This window comes from Triticum urartu, chromosome 5A (genome assembly GCF_056163025.1).
Source record: "Triticum urartu cultivar PI428250 chromosome 5A, HENAU_Tu73, whole genome shotgun sequence".
NCBI classification, from domain to species: domain Eukaryota; kingdom Viridiplantae; phylum Streptophyta; class Magnoliopsida; order Poales; family Poaceae; genus Triticum; species Triticum urartu.
In genome coordinates, this window is record NC_141877.1 from 20,960,504 (window position 1) to 20,976,217 (window position 15,714).

Consider the following 15,714-nt stretch of genomic DNA (forward strand, 5'->3'; position numbering starts at 1 on the left):
TCACATAGAAAACCGCCATTTATAGAATGCTCTTTTGCTTCACTTATATTTGTTACAGCGTGGGCATATCTTTTGTAGAAAGAATTAAACTCTCTTGCTTCACTTATATCTATTTAGAGAGATGACAGAAATTGGTCATTCACATGGTTAGTCATAAAATCCTACGTAAAACTTGTAGATCACTGAATATGATATGTTTGATTCCTTGCAATAGTTTTGCGATATAAAGGTGGTGATATTAGAGTCATGCTAGTTGAGTAATTGTGAAATTATGAAATACTTGTGTTGAGGTTTGCAAGTTCCGTAGCATGCACGTATTGTAAAAGTTGTGTGACAAAATTGAAGCATGGGGTGTTCTTTTATTGCTTTCCTTATGAGTGGCGGTCGGGGACGAGCGATGGTCTTTTCCTACCAATCTATCCCCCTAGGGGCATGCGTAGTAGTACTTTGCTTTGAGGGCTAATAAAATTTTGCAATAAGTATATGAGTTCTTTATGACTAATGTGAGTCCATGGATTATACGCACTCTCACCCTTCCATCATTGCTAGCCTCTTCGGTACCGTGCATTGCCCTTTCTCACCTCGAGAGTTGGTGCAAACTTCGCCGGTGCATCCAAACCCCGTGATATGATACGCTCTATCACACATAAACCTCCTTATATCTTCCTCAAAACAGCCACCATACCTACCTATCATGGCATTTCCATATCCATTCCGAGATATATTGCCATGCAACTTCCATCATCATCATAAACATGACTTGATCATTTATTGTCATATTGCTTTGCATGATCATAAGATAACTAGCATGATGTTTTCATGGCTTGTCCGTTTGTTTGATGTCATTGCTATGCTAGATCATTGCACATCCCAGTACACCGCCGGAGGCATTCATATAGAGTCATACTTTGTTCTAGACATCGAGTTGTAATATTGAGTTGTAAGTAAATAAAAGTGTGATGATCATCATTATTAGAGCATTGCCCCAGTGAGGAAAGGATGATGGAGACTATGATTCCCGCACAAGTCGGGATGACACTCCGGACTTTAAAAAAAAAGAGGCCAAAGAAGCCCAAATAAAAAAAGAGGCCAAAGAAGCCCACCAAAAAAACAAAAAACTAAAAAACTAAAAAAATGAGAGAAAAAGAGAGAAGGGGCAATGTTACTATCCTTTTACCACACTTGTGCTTCCGAGTAGCACCATGTTCTTCATATAGAGAGTCTCTTGAGTTATCATTTTCATATACTAGTGGGAATTTTCATTATAGAACTTGGCTTGTATATTCCGATGATGTGCTTCCTCAAATGCCCGAGGTCTTCATGAGCAAGCAAGTTGGATGCACACCCACTTAGTTTCTAGTTTGAGCTTTCATACACTTATAGCTCTTAGTGCATCCGTTGCGTGGCAGTCCCTACTCCTCACATTGACATCAATTGATGGGCATCTCCATAGCCCGTTGATTAGCCACATCGATGTGAGACTTTCTCCTTTTTGTCTTCTCCACACAACCTCCACCATCATATTATATTCCACCTATAGTGCTATGTCCATGGCTTGCGCTCATGTATTGCATGAGGGTTGAAAAGGCTGAAGCGCGTTAAAAAGTATGAACCAATTGCCCGGCTTGCCATCAGGGTTGTGCATGATGGGAGCATTTTGTGTGACAAAAATGAAGCATGGCCAAACTATATGATTTTGTAGGGATGAGCTTTCTTTGGCTATGTTATTTTGAGAGGACATAATTGCTTGGTTAGTATGCTTGAAGTATTATTGTCTTGATGTCAAATGATAGGTTGTTGCTTTGAATCACTCATGTCTTAATATTCATGCCATGATTAGATACATGATCAAGATTATGCTAGGTAGAATTCCACATCAAAAATTATCTTTTTTATCATTTACCTACTCGAGGACGAGCAGAAATTAAGCTTGGAGATGCTGATACGTCTCCGTCGTATCTATAATTTTTTATTGTTCCATGCCAATATTATACAACTTTCATATACTTTTGGCAACTTTTTATACTATTTTTGGGACTAACATATTGATCCAGTGCCTAGTGCCAGTTCTTGTTTGTTGCATGTTTTTTGTTTTGCGGAAAATCCATATCAAACGGAGTCCAAACGTGATAAAAACTGACGGAGATTTTTTTTGGAATATGTGATTTTGGGGAAGAAGAATCAATGCGAGACGATGCCCGAGGGGGGCACGAGGCATGGGGCGCGCCCTGGGCCCTCGTGGCCACCCCGTAAGGCGGTTGGTGCCCTTCTTTCGCTGCAAGAAAGCTAATATCCGGATAGAGATCATTCCAAAATTTAGCCCAATCGGAGCTACGGATCTCCGGGAATTTAAGAAATGGTGAAAGGGCAGAATCAGGGAACGCAGAAACAGAGAGAGACAAAGAGACAGATCCAATCTCGGAGGGGCTCTAACCCCTCCCATGCCATGGAAGCCATGTACCAGAGGGGAAACCCTTCTCCCATATAGGGAGAAGGTCAAGGAAGAAGAAGAAGGAGGGGGGCTCTCTCTCCCCCTCGCTTCCGGTGGCATTGGAGTGCCACCGGGGCCATCATCGTCACCGCAATCTTCACCAACAACTTCACCGCCATCATCACCAACTCTTCCCCCCTCTATGCAGCGGTGTAACCCCTTTTTTACCCGCTGTAATCTATACTTAAGCATGGTGCTCAAAGCTGTATATTATTCCCCAATGATGTATGTCTATCCTATGATGTTGGAGTAGATCCGTTTTGTCCTATGGGTTAATTGATGATCGTGATTGGTTTGAGTTGCATGTTTTATCATTGGTGCTGTCCTATGGTGCTCTCCGTGTCGCGCAAGCATGAGGGATCCCCGCTGTAGGGTGTTGCAATATGTTCATGATTTTCTTATGGTGGGTGGCATGAGTGACAGAACCACATACCCGAGTAAGTAGGTTCTTTGCATATGGGAGTAAAGAGGACTTGATACTGTAATGCTATGGTTGGGTTTTACCTTAATGATATTTAGTAGTTGCAGACGCTTGCTAGAGTTCCAATCATAAGTGCATATGATCCAAGTAGAGAAAGTATGTTAGCTTATGCCTCCCCCTCAAATAAAATTGCAATAATGATTACCGGTCTAGTTATCGATTGCCTAGGGACAAATAACTTTCTCGTGGCAAAAAGCTCTCTACCAAAACTAATTTAGTTGTGTCTTTATCTAAACAGCCCCTACTTTTTATTTACATGCTCTTTATTATTTTGCAAACCTATCCAAAAACACCTACAAAGTACTTCTAGTTTTATACTTGTTCTAGGTAAAGCGTGCGTAGAGTTGTATCGGTGGTCGATAGAACTTGAGGGAATATTTGTTCTACCTTTAGCTCCTCATTGGGTTCGACACTCTTACTTATCGAAAGAGGCTACAATTGATCCCCTATACTTGTGGGTTATCAGCCATGGACATAGCACTATGGGTGGAATAGGAATGGTGGTTGTGGAGAAGACAAAAAGGAGAATATAGTCTCACATCAACTAGGCGTATCAACGGGCTATGGAGATGCCCATCAATATATATCAATGTGAGTGAGTAGGGATTGCAATGCAATGGATGCACTAGAGCAATAAGTGTATGAAAGCTCAACAAAAGAAACTATGTGGGTGTGCATTCAACTTGCTTGCTCACGAAGACCTAGGGCAATTTGAGGAAGCCCATCATTGGAATATACAAGCCAAGTTCTATAATGTAAAATTCCCACTAGTTTATGAAAGTGACAACATAGGAGACTCTCTATCATGAATATCATGGTGCTACTTTGAAGCACGAGTGTGGAAAAGGATAGTAACATTTTCCCTTCTCTCTTTTTCTCTCATTTTTTTAGTTGGGCCTTCTTTTTTTTCTTTTGGACTCTTTTCTTTTTTTTCATCCGGAGTCTCTTCCCGACTTGTGGGGGAATCATAGTCTCCATCATCCTTTCCTCACTGGGACAATGCTCTAATAATGATGATCATCACACTTCTTTTTACTTACAACTCAAGAATTACAACTCAATACTTAGAACAAAATATGACTCTATGTGAATGCCTCCGGTGGTGTACCGGGATATGCAATGAATCAAGAGTGACATGTATGAAAAAATATGAAAGGTGGCTTTGCCACAAATACGATGTCAACTACATGATCATGCATGGCAATATGACAATGATGAAGCGTGTCATAACAAACGGAACGGTGGAAAGTTGCATGGCAATATATCTCGGAATGGCTATGGAAATGCCATAATAGGTAGGTATGGTGGCTGTTTTGAGGAAGGTATATATATGGTGGGTGTATGATACCGGCGAAAAGTGTGCGGTAATAGAGAGGCTAGCAAATGTGGAAGGGTGAGGGTGCGTATAATCCATGGACTCAACATTAGTCATAAAGAACTCACATACTTATTGCAAAAATCTATTAGTTATCGAAACAAAGTACTACGCGCATGCTCCTAGGGGGATAGATTGGTATGAAAAGACCATCGCTCGTCCCCGACCGCCACTCATAAGGAAGACAATCAATAAATGAATCATGCTCCGTCTTCATCACATAACGGTTCACCATACGTGCATGCTACGGGAATCACAAACTTCAACACAAGTATTTCTCAAATTCACAACTACTCAACTAGCATGACTCTAATATCACCATCTCCATGTGTCAAAACAATTATCAAATTTCAAACTACTCATAGTACTCGATGCACTTATATGAAAGTTTTTATTATTCCTAAAAGCAAATTACCATGCTGTTCTAAAGTACTCTCAAAATAATATAAGTGAAGCATGAGAGATCAATTATTTCTATAAAATAAAACCGCCACCGTGCTCTAAATGATATAAGTAAAGCACTATAGCAAAAACTATATAGCTCAAAAGATATAAGTGAAGCACATAGAGTATTCTAATACATTCCGATTCATATGTGTCTCTCTCAAAAGGTGTGTACAGAAAGGATGATTCTGGTAAACTAAAAAGAAAAGACTCAAACCATACAAGACGATCCAAGCAAAACACATATCATGTGGTGAATAAAAATATAGCTCCAAGTAAAGTTACCGATGAACGAAGACAGAAGAGGGGATGCCTTCTGGGGCATCCCCAAGCTTAGGCTTTTTGGTGTCCTTGTATTTACCTTGGGGTGCTTTGGTCATCCCCAAGATTAGGCTCTTGCCACTCCTTGTTCCATAATCCATCAAATCTTTACCCAAAACATGAAAATTTCACAACACAAAACTTAACAGAAAATCTCGTGAGCTCCGTTAGCGAAAGAAAACAAAACACCACTTCAAGGTACTATAATGAACTCATCCTTTATTTATATTGGTGTTAAACCTACTGTATTCCAACTTTTCTATGGTTTATAACCTCCATTACTAGCCATAGATTCATCAAAATAAGCAAACAACACACGAAAAACAGAATCTGTCAAAAACAGAACAGTCTATTAATCTGTAACTAACGCAAACTTATGGAACCCAAAAATTCTAAACTAAATTGATGGACGTGAGGAATTTATCTATTAATCATCTTCAAAAAGAGTTAACTAAATAGCACTCTCCAATAAAAAATGTCAGCAATTCTCGTGAGTGCTAAAGTTTCTGTTTTTTACAGCAAGATCAAAAAGACTTTCCCCAAGTCTTCCCAACGGTTCTACTTGGCACAAACACTAATTAAACACAAAAAACACAACCAAAATAGAGGCTAGATAAATTATTTATTACTAAACAGGAACAAAAAGCAAGGAATAAAAATAAAATTGGGTTGCCTCCCAACAAGCGCTATCGTTTAATGCCCCTAGCTTGGCATAAAAGCGAGGATAGATCTAGGTATTGCCATCTTTGGTAGGCAATCCATAAGTGGCTCTCATAATAGATTCATATGGTAATTTAATGTTCTTTCTAGTGAAGTTTTCATGCCTTTCCTTAACGGAAATTGGAATCTAATACTCCATTCCTTCATATCAATAATTGCACCAATCGTTGTAAGAAAAGGTCTACCAAGGACAATAGGACATGAAGGATTGCAATCTATATCAAGAATGAAATCTACGGGCACATAATTCATATTTTCCACAATAAGAACATCATTATTTTTTCCCATAGGTTTCTTAATAGTAGAATCCTCAAGGTGCAAGTTTTAAGAACAATCATCAAATTCACGGAAACCTAGCAAATCACACAAAGTTTTTGGGATCGTGGAAACACTAGCACCCAAATCACACAAAGCATAGCAAAGCATTGTTGGTATGGGCCGCTTCATCCAACAATACCGCCGAATCAAAGTATGACATGCTGGTAAGCAGTATGACTATTATCGCCCACAACTCTTTGTGTTCTATCTTCATCACACAAAATATTAAAACATGCAAAATCCCAATGACAAGCCAAGCAATTGTTTCATACTTTTGATGTTCTCAAACTTTTTCAACTTTCACGCAATACATGAGCGTGAGCCATGGACATAGCACTATGGGTGGAATAGGATGGTGGTTGTGGAGAAGACAAAAAGGAGAAGATAGTCTCACATCAACTAGGCGTATCAACATGCTATGGAGATTCCCATCAATAGATATCAATGTGAGTGAGTAGGGATTGCCATGCAACGGATGCACTAGAGCTATAAGTGTATGAAAGCTCAACAAAAGAAACTAAGTGGGTGTGCATCCAACTTGCTTGCTCATGAAGACCTAGGGCAATTTGAGGAAGCCCATCATTGGAATATACAAGCCAAGTTCTATAACGTAAAATTCCCACTAGTTTATGAAAGTGACAGCATAGGAGACTCTCTATCATGAAGATCATGGTGCTACTTTGAAGAACAAGTGTGGAAAAAGGATAGTAACATTGTCCCTTCTCTCTTTTTCTCTCAGTTTTTTATTTGGGCCTTCTTTCTTTTTTTCTTTTGGCCTCTTTTCTTTCTTTTTTTTCGTCCGGAGTCTCATCCCGACTTGTGGGGGAATCATAGTCTCCATCATCCTTTCCTCACTGGGACAATGCTCTAATAATGATTATCATCGCACTTCTTTTTACTTACAACTCAAGAATTATAACTCAATACTTAGAACAAAATATGACTCTATGTGAATGCCTCCGGCGGTGTACCGGGATATGCAATGAATCAAGAGTGACATGTATGAAAAATTATGAAAGGTGGCATTGCCACAAATACGATGTCAACTACATGATCATGCATGGAAATATGACAATGATGAAGCGTGTCATAACAAACGGAACGGTGGAAAGTTGCATGGCAATATATCTCGGAATGGCTATGGAAATGCCTATCTTGGAATGGCTATGGAAATGCCATAATAGGTAGGTATGGTGGCTGTTTTGAGGAAGGTATATATATGGTTGGTGTATGATACCGGTGAAAAGTGCGCGGTAATAGAGAGGCTAGCAAATGTGGAAGGGTGAGGGTGCGTATAATCCATGGACTCAACATTAGTCATAAAGAACTCATATACTTATTGCAAAAATCTATTAGTTATCGAAACAAACTACTACGCGCATGCTCCTAGGGGGATAGATTGGTAGGAAAATACCATCGCTCGTCCCCGACCGCCACTCATAAGGAAGACAATCAATAAATAAATCATGCTCTGACTTCATCACATAACGATTCACCATACGTGCATGCTACGGGAATGACAAACTTCAACACAAGTATTTATCAAATTCGCAACTACTCAACTAGCATGACTCTAATATCACCATCTCCATGTCTCAAAACAATTATCAAGTATCAAACTTCTCATAGTATTCAATGCACTTATATGAAAGTTTTTATTATTCCTAAAAGCAAATTACCATGCTGTTCTAAAGGACTCTCAAAATAATATAAGTGAAGCATGAGAGATCAATTATTTCTATAAAATAAAACCGCCACCATGCTCTAAAAGATATAAGTGAAGCAGTAGAGCAAAAACTATATAGCTCAAAAGATATAAGTGAAGCACATAGAGTATTCTAATAAATGTCGATTCATATGTGTCTCTCTAAAAAGGTGTGTACAACAAGGATGATTGTGGTAAACTAAAAAGCAAAGACTCAAATCATACAAGACGCTCCAAGCAAAACGCATATCATGTGGTGAATAAAAATATAGCTCCAAGTAAAGTTACCGATGAACGAAGATAGAAGAGGGGATGCCTTCCAGGGCATCCCCAAGCTTAGGCTTTTGGTGTCCTTGGATTTTACCTTGGGGTGCCTTGGGCATCCCCAATATTAGGCTCTTGCCACTCCTTGTTCCATAATCCATCAAATCTTTACCCAAAACTTGAAAACTTCACAACACAAAACTTAACAGAAAATCTCGTGAGCTCCGTTAGCGAAAGAAAACAAAACACCACTTCAAGATACTGTAATGAACTCATACTTTATTTATATTGGTGTTAAACCTACTGTATTAAAACTTCTCTATGGTTTATAAACTCCATTACTAGCCATAGATTCATCAAAATAAGCAAACAACACACGAAAAGCAGAATCTGTCAAAAACAGAACAGTCTGTAGTAATCTGAATCTAACGCAAACTTCTGGAACCCCAAAAATTCTAAAATAAATCGATGGACGTGAGGAATTTATCTATTAATTATCTTCAAAAAGAATTAACTAATTATCACTCTCCAATAAAAAATGGCAGCAATTCTCGTGAGCGCTAAAGTTTCTGTTTTTTACAGCAAGATCAAAAAGACTTTCCCCATGTCTTCCCAATGGTTCTACTTGGCACAAACACTAATTAAACACAAAAAACACAACCAAAACAGAGGCTAGATAAATTATTTATTACTAAACAGGAACAAAAAGCAAGGAATAAAAATAAAATTTGGTTGCCTCCCAACAAGCGCTATCGTTTAACGCCCCTAGCTAGGCATAAAAGCGAGGATAGATCTAGGTATTGCCATCTTTGGTAGGCAGTCCATAAGTAGTTCTCATAATAGATTCATATGGTACTTTAGTTTTCTTTCTAGGGAAGTGTTCCATGCCTTTTGTTAACGGAAATTGGAATCTAATATTCCCTTCCTTCATATCAATAATTGCACCAATTGTTCTAAGGAAAGGTCTACCAAGGATAATAGGACATGAAGGATTGCAATCTATATCAAGAACAATGAAATCTACGGGAACATAATTCCTATTTGCAACAATAAGAACATCATTAATTTTTCCCATAGGTTTCTTAATAGTGGAATCTGCAAGGTGCAAGTTTAAAGAACAATCATCAAATTCACGGAAACCTAGCAAATCACACAAAGTTTTTGGGATCATGGAAACACTAGCACCCAAATCACACAAAGCGTAGCATTCATGATCTTTAATTTTTATTTTAATAGTAGGTTCCGACTCATCATAAAGTTTTCTAGGGATAGAAACTTCCAACTCAAGTTTTTCTTCATAAGATTGCATCAAAGCATCAACGATATGTTTAGTAAAAGCTTTATTTTGACTATAAGCATGAGGAGAATTTAGCACGGACTGCAACAAGGAAATACAATCTATCAAAGAGCAATTATCATAATTAAATTCCTTGAAATCCAAGATAGTGGATTCATTGCTATTTAAAGTTTTAACCTCTTCAATCCCACTTTTATCAATTTTTGCATCAAGATCTAAAAACTCCAAATTTTTGGGACGCCTTCTAACTAAAGTTGACTCATCTCCAGTCCCATCATTATCAAGATTCATATTGCAAAACAAGGATTTAATAGGGGATACATCAAACACTTTTAGATCTTCATCCTTATTCTCATAAAAACGTTCCGGTTTAGCGGCCATCTTATTTACTAAGGTGGCCTGCTTATCCGAGATTTCAGCAATTAATTTTTCGAGATGAGCAATTTGAGATTTCAAACCATAAAATTCCTTAGACATATCATCAAGCTCTTTATTCATGAACTCCATAAAGCCTTTTTGTTCCTTAAGCTCGTTTCTAAAGAAATTATTATGCTCAAATTGTAAAGTCATAAAGCTTCTGACATTGATTTCAATCTCTTCCAACCTTTTAGGGTGAAGATCGCCAAATCAAGGCAGGGCCATAAGGGCAACAAGCAACAAGAGGCAAGCAAAAAGGGGGCAAACGGAAAGATAGGTCGAATAAAACGGCAAGGGTGAAGTGGGGGAGAGGAAAACGAGAGGCAAATGACAAATAATGTAATGCGAAGGGTAAGAATTGTGATGGGTACTTGGTATGTCTTGACTTGGCGTATATATCCCGGGCAATGGCGCCAGAAATCCTTCTTGCTACCTCTTGAGCATGCGTTGGTTTTCCCTTGGATAGGAAAGGGTGATGCAACAAAGAAGCGTAAGTATTTCTCTCAGTTTTTGAGAACCAAGGTATCAATCCAGTAGGAGACCACGCGCGAGTCACCTCGTACCTACACAAACAAATAAGAACATCACAACTAATGCGATAAAGGGGTTGTCAATCCCTTCAAGACCACTTGCAAGAGAGAGATCTGATAGAGATAATAATAAAATAATAAGATAAATATTTTTGGCATTTTTATGATACAGATTGAAATTAAAGATTGCAAAATAAAATAGATTAGAAACTTATATTATGGAGAATAGACCCGGGGGCCATAGGTTTCACTAGTGGCTTCTCTCAAGATAGCAAAAGTATTACGGTGGATGAACAAATTACTGTCGAGCAATTGATAGAAAAGCGAATAATTATGAGAATATCTAGGTATGATCATGTATATAGGCATCACGTCTGTGACAAGTAGACCGACTCCTGCCTGCATCTACTACTATTACTCCACACATCAACCGCTATCCAGCATGCATTTAGAGTATTAAGTTCATAAGAATGGAGTAACGCTTTAAGCAAGATGACATGATGTAGAGGGATAAACTCATGCAATATGATATAAACCCCATCTTTTTATCCTCGGTGGCAACAATACAATACGTGCCGTTTCCCCTACTGTCACTGGGATCGAGCACCGCAAGATTGAACCCAAAGCTAAGCACTTCTCCCATTGCAAGAAAGATCAATCTAGTAGGCCAAACCAAACTGATAATTCGAAGAGACTTGCAAAGATAACCAATCATACATAAAAGAATTCAGAGAAGATTCAAATATTGTTCGTAGATAATCTTGATCATAAACCCACAATTCATCAGATCTCGACAAACACACCGCAAAAGAAGATTACATCGAATAGATCTCCAAGAGAATAAGGAGAACCTTGTATTGAGATCCAAAGAGAGAGAAGAAGTCATCTAGCTAATAACTATGGACCCGAAGGTCTGAGGTAAACTACTCACACATCATCGGAGGGGCCATGGAGTCTATGTAGAGGCCCTCCGTGATCAATGCCCCCTCCAGCCGGAGCTCTGGAAAAAGCCCCAAGATGGGATCTCTTGGGTAGAGAAGGTTGCGCGGTGGAAATAGGTTTTCATGGTGCTCTCTGATGTTTTCAGGGTACGTAGGTATATATATAGGAGGAAGAAGTAGGTCAGTGGAGCCACGAGGGCACTAGTAGAAAAGGGGCCTATTGTCCCGGTTCGTAAGGGCCTTTTGTCCTGGTTCCTGAACCGGGACTAAAGGGTCAGTACTAATGCCCTGTCCCTTTAGTCCCAGTTCAATCCAGAACCGGGACAGATGGGCCTCCACGTGGCCTGTGCACGGAGCCCAGGCAGGAGGGCCTTTGGTCCCGGTTGGTGGCACCAACCGGGACCAATATGAATCCACGTATCAGCATTTCTGTGGCTGGGTTTTTTTTTGAAAGGGGGGGGGGTTTGGGGGGTTAATTTAGGTGTTTCATATATTGTGTTAGCTACCTATAATTAATAGAGAGAAGTGTCCTCTCTTATGTCCATGCTTGGTCGACGCTACGTACTATACATACGTATAGAGAGGACTAGACGCGCTAGCTAGCTAGTGAGCAAACGAAGGAAACAGAAGATCGTCATGAACATATATGCATACAGAGAAAAGTGATATCGACCACCTCTCCTTCTCCGAGAGATTGGTCGAACAACAAGCTCTCGTATATCTATCCGACACTACCAGCTACATATATACAATAATTATCTCTTACAAATATAATCTCCTAACATACAGACTCATGGTCCACATAGTATTCTCTGTCTTCAGCGATCACGTGGTCAAGAAAGAATGCCTCCAATTCCTCTTGAATTGATCGCATGCGAGCTGGTGCTAGGAGTTCATCCTGCTTCCGTAACATCTAATTTGAAGAAGGGGGCCTATACATATATATATATATATGAATGAATGAAACTCAACACAAATGATGGTAATAAAATAAAATTGTGAATGTTGTTATTTACGCACTTCATATTGTTCGTCAGAGTAGCCCCGCTCACAGGTCGTGTGGCGGATGGACTTGCAAACGTGGTATCCACAAAAATCATTCCCTTGTTCCTGCCACAACCACTTTACAAGAAATAGAGGTCAATCAAACTGATAAGCAAGAATGCAAAATGGTATTGATGAAACTAGCGCTTGAATCAATAGGAGATGCGCGGAACATGCTACTATCATACTTACTTTCGGGTGTCTAAATTGCAGCTTCTTCGGGAGTCCCGGAGCTTTTTTGGTGAATTTTTTCCAAACCCTGCCAGACAAAGAAAACAATTACTTGATATATCAGGAAATGAACAAAGTTGCTGATATGGTGGATAATGATCGATTTAACTTACTTCTCGAGCATTTGAGTCATGTCCGCATAGTCCTGGGGATCTTTTCGTCTTGAGTCTAAGACGGTTACTAGTCCCTGCTCAAGCTTAATCTGTAGGAGAATATAGTGGAAACTGCACACGCATGCATAACTCATCAATTACATTACTATAACCTTGACTAATATATAAGGGAAACCGAATATGCACAAGAAAGTAACACTCACTTGAAGTTGTAAGGAAAGAGTATTATATCTTTGTTTTCATTTATTACCAACGATCGTAGCAAGTTGACCTTGGTAACTGCGGCATGAAATTTAACCTGAGTTGCATCTATGATATTTGTGTTAATGAACCCAATATCACCGATTTGTCTTTTCTTCAACTCAACGATCCTTAATCTGCATAATATAGTGAGGATAATTAGAAATGCATGCAATGAAAGAGCTGAGCTATATAGAGAGACTTAATGACATAAGTAGTACTACTTACAGACAGTAGCAGGTGACCGTTGCTTTATCGAAGGCCAATTGATTGAAAAACTGAAAGAACTCCTCAAATGGAACAGGCAACAGATCAATTCCAACGAGGTCATGCTCCTTTTTAACTCTCACATACAAAGTACTCCTCCCCCCAGACTCTCTGCAGATTTTCAAGTACCAATCACGCAATCTTCGCATCATCGTTTATAGAGATCTTTCATCTTTGACGAGAGGCTTCCCGTACTCGTATCTTTGTATCTGCACCTCCATGAAATCATAATGTACATCGTCGGGCAGGTAATCTCCAAGATTGCTATAACTGGGCACCATCCTCGGATCATTAGCGACGATGTCGCTAGGCACCTTGAGCGGGGGGCACGATTGCTTCGCTTGTTCGCCGAGCTGGGCAATTTGTTTCCTAGCTCGTCGTTCTTTCAGCCTTTGATCACTGACAGTACTTCCCGACTGCTCCGCTTCGGCAAATTCCTTTCCAATAATGCGCTCATAGTTTCCTTTCAGCGGAGACTTGGGTGGTTTTGTCAGGGCAGCCAGAGTGCGCTTCGCTTTCACCGGATCTACCTTCTCCTCCGGAGGTAGATGTTTCTTTGCTTTCACCCCTTCAAAGAAGTTCCTCACTTCTTCTCGCGCGATCTCGGCGTTCTCCTCTGGGGTCCTCTCGTATGGTAACTTCTCTGGAGTCTTCTGAGAAGGACCGAATCTGTATGTCCTCCCGCCTCTGGCTGTACTGCTAGCCGCCGGCAGAGCAGACGGAGCGGTTGTCTTCTTTACTTGCTTACGAGGCGAAGGAGAAGGACTATGATGCGCCGGAGTAGCCGGAGCGGCGGCAGGTCTCTTCCGCCCTTGCTGACGAGGCGGAGAAGGAGGAGGCTGGCTGCTCGGGCGCGCCGGCGCAAGCGGAGAAGGAGGCGGAGTGCCGCCACGCACCGGAGAAGGAGCCGGCCGAGTGCCCTGATCGTCACTCGCAGGAGGAGGAGGCGGTGGAGGAAGCGGAGTGCCCTGACTCACCGTAGGAGGAGAAGGAGGTGGAGGCGTCCAGTTCGGAAGGTTGATGAGCTCCTTCCGCCATAGGCATGGAGTCTTCAGAGCAGAACCCAGCCGAGTCTCCCCTTCACCGGTAGGGTGGTCAAGCTGGAGGTCCTCAAATCCCTTCGTTATTTCATCCACCATCACCCTAGCATATCCTTCTGGAATCGGTCAGCAGTGAAAAGTTGCGCCGGGTTCAGTAGGAAAAACAGAGCCAACAGCCGCCTTGACCTTCATATTAATCCATTGCGTCATAAGGTGGCAATTCTGAGACTCCGTGATAGCATCCACGGGATAGCTGGCAGGAGCCGTCAAGGCATGCTCCGACTGAAGCAGCTCGGTGGAAGCCACGCTGCTTCTTCGTTGAGATGGCGGGGTAGCTTTGGGGGAAGCTTCGGCAGTTCGTTTGCTGCGATTTGCTTCTCGTTCCTCTATCGCTTGTACCCTTGCTTGCAGCGTCTGCATTTGGGTCTGCTGCACTTTTTTCCTCCTCTCCTGGCATTTGTAACCGCCTACGTCCGGAAACCCAACCTTCCATGGAATGGAGCCTGGCGTGCCTCGTGTCCATCCAGGGTGCTCAGGATTCCCGAGGGCCATTGTGAGCTCGTCGTTCTCTCTGTTTGGAATGAACGTCCCTTGTTGCGCTACTTCGATATACTTCTGAAGCTTCTTGACTGGTATGTCCATTTGATTGTTCGTCCAAATGCACTTCCCTGATACAGGGTCCAAGGTTCCGCCAACCCCGAAGAACCAAGTCCGGCAACGGTCTGGCCAGTTAATTGTCTCTGGTTTGATCCCTTTATCAACCAGATCATTCTCAGTCTTGGCCCACTTAGGCTGGGCTACGAGGTAGCCACCTGACCCCGTGCGATGGTGATGCTTCTTCTTCGCAGCATTTTGCTTGTTTGTCGCCGACATCTTCTTACTCTTTTCCGATGTCTTGTGGGCCACAAATGTGGGCCAGTGATCTCTGATCTTCTCATATCTGCCCTTGAATTCTGGTGTCTCTTTATTTTCGACAAACTTATTCAGCTCTTTCTTCCACCTCCTGAATAGTTCTGCCATCCTCTTAAGAGCAAAAGACTTGATTAATTGCTCTTTAACTGGCTTCTCCGGATCATCCTCTTGCGATAGGGTGAAATTTGACTTCAGCTCAGTCCAAAGATCATTTTTCTGCATATCATTGACATAAGACACCTCAGGGTCTTCTGTAGCCGGCTTTAACCATTGCTGGATGCTGATCGGGATCTTGTCCCTAACCAAAACCCCGCACTGAGCAACAAATGCGCTCTTTGTCCGGAGGGGTTCAATCGGTTGGCCGTCGGGCGTGATTGCTATGATCTCAAACTTTTCATCCGAGCTCAACTTTTTCTTTGGGCCTCGTCTCTTTACCGAAGTTGTGCTCGATCCGGAGGGCTAGAAAAAATAACAAAGACTTAATTAATATGTGTACATACCAAAACAATGAATGCATCAATTAGAAGCTTAACTAATATATATACCTGGCCGGACTCGGTTCG